Raw genomic sequence first — 6,348 nt, 5'->3', positions numbered from 1 at the left:
AAATCAGACACTTAGAGTATTTGTTATCATCCTCCTGGATACATATCTCACCAGTGTGGGGCTTCCCCCAAGGACACAGTAGGTGTGTTTCCATCCATTCGTTTTTATGCACATATTCAATTTGCACATTAAAAAACCCTGAGTGGAAACGCCGTCATTTCGTAAAAAGGCGTAAACGTTTCTGTATACTGATAAAAGCAAAATGTGCATGTAATTGGAAGATGTCACCTTAGGATCAACTTGTAATGCACATTTGTAATCATTCCTTTGACATTTAATGGCTAACTGGGACTGAAAGCATCGGCCGTTTGTTCAAATGCCAACATTGTTTTGACAGGTGACCTGCTCTGGTTGTTCATACTGACTTCCTCTCTCTGAAAAAAAGGAGAATGACACCACAAAACTTCTTCATGAGGTCATGGTGGATGGCTGTGTCATTAAAAGTGTCTGACTTTGACATCTTCAGTTTACATACTGTCTTCTACCAACAAGTACATTTTTTGACCATGATCTTTCTTTTTCTTTTTTTTTTTTTACCTGGATCCTATTTTCCTATGTTTTTGTGTCTAAGTGACTGATGGGAACAACAATCTTTGACATTGGTCCAGTATTAAGCAAGATTGCTTCAGTCGGCAACGGCGAAACAAGCTACAATGTAAGTTAATAGGACGATTGTGCAGCTTGTATTTACGTTCTGACAGACTCTGATTATTATTCTAAGTGTCTGACAACATTATGGAAAGGATTTCTAAGGAGGTTGACCTTTCCGTTAAAGAGTAAGCTCCTTTTTTTAAACATAAAAACATCCACGAAATTGCATTTGCTAAACCCACCAGACTCCATATAAATAAACGGTAATTTTAGCATCGTAAAATACACTTAATTCAAAGTCCACAGAAACAAAATAAAATTAGGAAAAGCCGTTTTGGGTCGTCTTTCCACTTTTCCAATCATCGCAACTCTAGTTTGGGTTGAAATAAACACGAAGTTTACTGATTTATATGTGGAAATATGTTGGCTCTACGCACGCTAAAAGTATTGTTTTTTTAAATGGAGTCTGGTGGGTTTACAGCGTGCACGCTTAATACTGGAACTATTTAAAAAAAATTGTTTCCATCAGTCACTTACACGCAAAAACATAGGAAAATAGGGTCCAGGTTGAAAAAAATGGTAGTTACCCTTTAACCAAAGGGGTTTTAGATGCTCAAAATTAGCTTAAAGGTCCAATATGTAATATTTGTACAGTAATAAATCCAAAAATGACACCAATGCCTCATCAGATATTAAGGAAACATGTTAAACTGAAATACTATCTTTTCTGACAACAATGCTAATGTCAGTATTTTTTCTTTTTGAAATTGACATTCCGTAACGGAATTTATATTTATGTTTTGATCTGTGTGTTGTTATCAACGGCCCAGTTTGACAGCCAGGCCGGGTTGCCAGATATACCTGTAAAAACGTAAACCCAGCGCGCTACAGCTGTAACGGTAGTACAGCCATGAAAGCAGCACACAAACCAACAGGATCAACGGAGATAGATTCTACATGACATAAAAAAAAGAAAACAGCATGTTTCTAACAGTTGCGTAACCAGAGACGTAACAACCCCTGGTAAATATTGGAGATGTATTTGAAAGATGGAGACAGCTTAGATCCCAAAAGGACTCAGAGTTGGCTTATTTTCTCCTGAACAGGTAAGCATTAGCTTCAGGCTAATTTATCAGAGCTACTAGGGATGGGCATTTTTTGTCATTTCAACATTTGTGTACTCACATTGAATTATATAGCTAGAGTACCTTAATTCGCAAAAACAATTGAGACATAGCCAGTAAAGTGATTCCGACTGGTCCTGGCTAATGCCGCCATGCTAACCCTGCTAACGTTACCGGGAGGACCAGGCAAGCAGCCCATGGCTGTTTACAGCGTGTAGTTCAGCGGCTGGAGCCGACAACGGTGAGTTATTTTAAGCCACGAGAGGGGGGCTGTAAATCGGAAAGAGCGGACTGTGAGTTTGCAGTGTGTTTAGCGATTGTTGCCGTAATTCTAAGCCAATGAAGTGTGTTCAGTCGGCAAGATAGTGGTATTTTTAGCGTTTCGTATTGTAATTCTAAGCCGAGGAAGTGTGCCTGACTGGTGTGTGGAGAGGACAGTGAGGTTGTTGTGTTTTTAGCAGTTCATACTGTAATTTTAAGCCGAAAAAGTGTGTCTGTCAGTTGGTTACAGAGCTCCGCGTGAGCACGGGCTTTTATGACTGTCAATATAGCCAGCCTCTAACGTTAGCTACTCCGCTGTGCTGTGGAGTAATGTCTGGCTATGTGAGACTAGCATCTACCGTTAGCTACTCCGCTGTGCTGTGGGGTAATGTCTGGCTATGTGAGACTAGCATCTACCGTTAGCTACTCCGCTGTGCTGTGGAGTAATGTCTGGCTATGTGAGACTAGCATCTACCGTTAGCTACTCCGCTGTGCCGTGGAGTAATGTCTGACTATGTGAGACTAGCATCTAACGTTAGCTACTCCGCTGTGCCGTGGAGTAATGTCTGGCTATGTGAGACTAGCATCTAACGTTAGCTGTGCTGTGGAGTAACGTCTGGCTATGTGAGAAAAGCGTCTAGCAACATTGTTGTGAATGCTGCGGTCTCAGCCTGGCAACCCCCCTGAACTTCGAGTCTGGGCAGGAGGGGGCGGGGGAAACGACTCTCCAGTATTTTGAATTGGTAGTGCAGTAACTATTTTAACCGCTAGCTGCCAGTATTACATACAATATTACATATTGCACCTTTTAAATAAACAGGACCAGATAATTGTCATATGATTGTATCAGCCATTTTGATTGGTACTGACAAATTACCTACTTTGTTGTTTAAGTTGGGACCTGTTTGGTCTGGATCGACGACGGTTCAGTTTCGCCGGATGTCCCTCACCTTCCGCTTTCCTCGCGTTGCGGTTCTAAAACTGTGGTTGCTTCGGAAAACAACAACCAGAACCTCTGAGCTAGCAAGCTAATGTTACATGCTAAAAATGTCAAGTTTTGCAGAACATTTGGATCGTGCAATAAGACAGGCCTGCTCGGTTCTCTCGGGGAATGATTGTAAAGATTTATAAAGAATAGGTTTATGGCAACTGGGACGTTTTGGGAGCGATTGGTGAGATTGCTGTGGCCGAAGTCCACACGGAGATACACTGGTAAGAGCAATTGAGGTTTAACCATGTATCAGCTAATTTAAATAATTCACTTTACTGTATTGTGTCAACATATAACTTCACTGAATATTGTATGTGGCGTTCCACCAAAACAAGTTCCTCTGAGAGAATTTATTTAGCAGAGCCACCGTCGTTGCGTCCGGAGCTCAGCGCCGCCCAAGACGATTGTGATTGGTTTAAAGAATCGGATAGGAGTGTATGTGTGGAGGGGCCAGACCTTGGTCTGGCAATGTGAGACTAGGGCCTGTATAACCAAGCATGTTCAACTTTGTCTGGCCCTCTTTGGGTTATCTGGCTTCACTGACGTTGTGTGAGTTTCCTTGACAAGTGTTTCATTCACATCCTTAAACGTGCATTTAGCTGATACTTCACAGCCAAATACTGCAGCTGTGACAATGAAACAATTAAATCCTCTTCAAGTTCACAAAGTTAAACAGTGTCAGAAAAGCACTTCGGTCAGCTTTTAATTTAATGGCAGCAGTCCAAACCTTAAACTCCTAATAGTTTGGCACTGGAGGAAACAGATCTTGCTTGTATGATCTGTCCAACACAACTTCACAATCCAAATCAGACGGCACTTAGCCCAACATCGATTCACTGCACTTAAATACACAGCACTCACAGCACGGCTGATACTCGCTCAGATCTTAGATAAGATACAAAATGAACCGTATTGATCCCTGAGGAGAAAGTGGGTGAGCGCAGCAGACGTGAAGCAAGGGATATAAGAATCCAACCAAATATAAAAAAGCCTACAGAGGCATTGTGAGGCTGTAAAGCCATTTAAAAAACTAAATTGTTGGACAAATGGACAAATGAAAAGTGCTTTTGTTAGATTTTTAATCACCAGAGGAGAAAACAATTTGAAAAAGCCTCTTCACAGTGATCACACTTGGCTTTGTATGTGTGACTCAACTTCATCACAGGCATTTATAACATTTCATGACAAAGATCAACTCATATAAATGGAATCATTGCAAGCGCCGTAAATCGTAAATCACCTGCAAAAAGTATATTTGCAAGAAGCTTTCATGTAGAGTTAAACTGGAGCCTTGAAGCGCAGATGTGTGCTTTCGACAAATTGAAAACCATCTGGACTTTGCTGACCTTGGAGGAAATGGAGGAAGCTATTATATAAGCTGTTCTTTACCACATTACAAGTTGTTGTCAGTCTTTGTACAGCAACTCCATATCAAGTGCACACAATGTTAATAAAAAGCAATCTTTGAGGGCTTTGTATTGGTGCAACACCAAAAGAGCTTGACCTTTCGTAACCCTCTGCCACAAACAATGGGACAGTACACGTGTGATTTTGCCAAAGCCTCATAGTAGCTTTGAATTACTTTAGAAAGCATTTTGTACAGAACTCCGTGGATCCTCTATCTTTTACAGTGGAGTCATAATCAGAGGGGTTGATTTATAAAGCTTTCTAACTCCCCAAAAAACAAACGATTCCTTAATATATAATGCAAATCGTGGCAGGCAATATGCAATAAAGACAATAAAAGTAGGAATTATTATAGAATGAAATACTTTGCTAGTTAGAATTTATAGAGGAAATGTCAGAAATCCTGTAGAGCCAGGACATTCAGGACTTAAAGTCCTCATATTATGCTTTTTGGCTTTTTCCCTTTCCTTTATTGTGTTATATATCTTTTTTTGTGCACGTTATAGGTTTGCAAAATGAGAAAGCCCAAAGTCCCCCCCAAAGGGACTTACCATCTCCAACAGAAAACACTGTTCACAAACTGCTCCAAACAGCTCTATTGTAGTCCAGCCTTTACTTCAGAGACACACGTGGTCACTTTGGAACACACATTATAATGCTCGCCTAGCTGCTAGCATGACACGCCCTCATACTCTGCTTCTGACTGGCTAGTAGTCCTTACCTAGCTACTGTCAGGGCACGCCCTCATACTCTGCTTCTGACTGGCTAGTAGTCCTTACCTAGGTACTGTCAGGGCACGCCCTCATACTCTGCTTCTGACTGGCTAGTAGTCCTTACCTTGCTACTATCAGGGCACGCCCTCATACTCTGCTTCTGACTGGCTAATAGTCCTTACCTAGCTACTGTCAGGGCACGCCCTCATACTCTGCTTCTGACTGGCTAGTAGTCCTTACCTAGCTACTGAGCATGTGCGACTCCCAACAAAGATGCAACAGAAATGAGATGTCTCACGCTGTAGCTAAAACAGAGTGCTCAACACACAGGGTGAAAAGAGGAGCTGCAGCAATGTGCAGTACGACAAAAATATGGTGTCAACATTTGGAGAAACACAACCCGACGTCACGCTGCGGTGGCCAATCACGTAACCAGTGATCAGACTTCAGTTTTGAGGCTGTGTGAGAGTCCTGTACAGGAAACTGGGAACATCACTGCCTCTATCCCTGCCACAAGAACGTTTTACAACACCAATCAAACAAACTCATGGCCCCGCCTTATTCTGTCTTCTTACTCTGGTATTCGTACCCTAACCCTAACCAATCCCCATGCCTAAACCTAACTACGTCAACCATTCTAGCAGATCAGATTTAGGATCTACCCTCTTATATTTCGTCACTTTACTTCCTGCTTTGCTCCTGTAGTAATTAAGGGAGGCCACTAGAGGGGGTGCCGCCACTGTAAACTAAATTTTAGTCGTTATTGCAGCTTGAACAAACGACTTATGAGGGCGTTTTTCAGGTTTAATATCCAGAATGTAAACACTTTGTAAAGTCATGTTGTGTGTAGGTGGCAGCCTGGGCATTTCACAGTGAGCTTCTTTATCGTCCTTCGTTTTAATGGTTGAGTGGAGTAAGTATAGTCAAATTTAACAAGAATTTGGTGATCATGAGAGTCATGAATAAAACAGTGGAAAATGTGTTGGACAGAAAGACTGACCGCCATCTCTAGAGCCAAAACAAAAAAAAGACGAAAATGTCAAGGAGGAAACTTAATTATTTGCTGTTCTATCGCTGAAATGGATTTACATAAATTAAAGTTCAGTTTGTCAGCTCCTGCTGTCACTCTTCCAGCAGGATGACATGAGCAGCCTCCATTATTAGTTTCACTGTGATGCCGCAGGAAGTTCACATGCGCTACAAAAAATGAACTCGCACATGCAAACTGCGTTTTCAACAAGCAGAGCAGGAGAAGATCAAA

Source organism: Perca flavescens, chromosome 12, assembly GCF_004354835.1.
Source record: "Perca flavescens isolate YP-PL-M2 chromosome 12, PFLA_1.0, whole genome shotgun sequence".
Classification (NCBI taxonomy): Eukaryota; Metazoa; Chordata; class Actinopteri; order Perciformes; family Percidae; genus Perca; species Perca flavescens.
The sequence above is the reverse complement of the archived record's forward strand: the minus strand, read 5'-3'. Positions refer to the sequence as shown.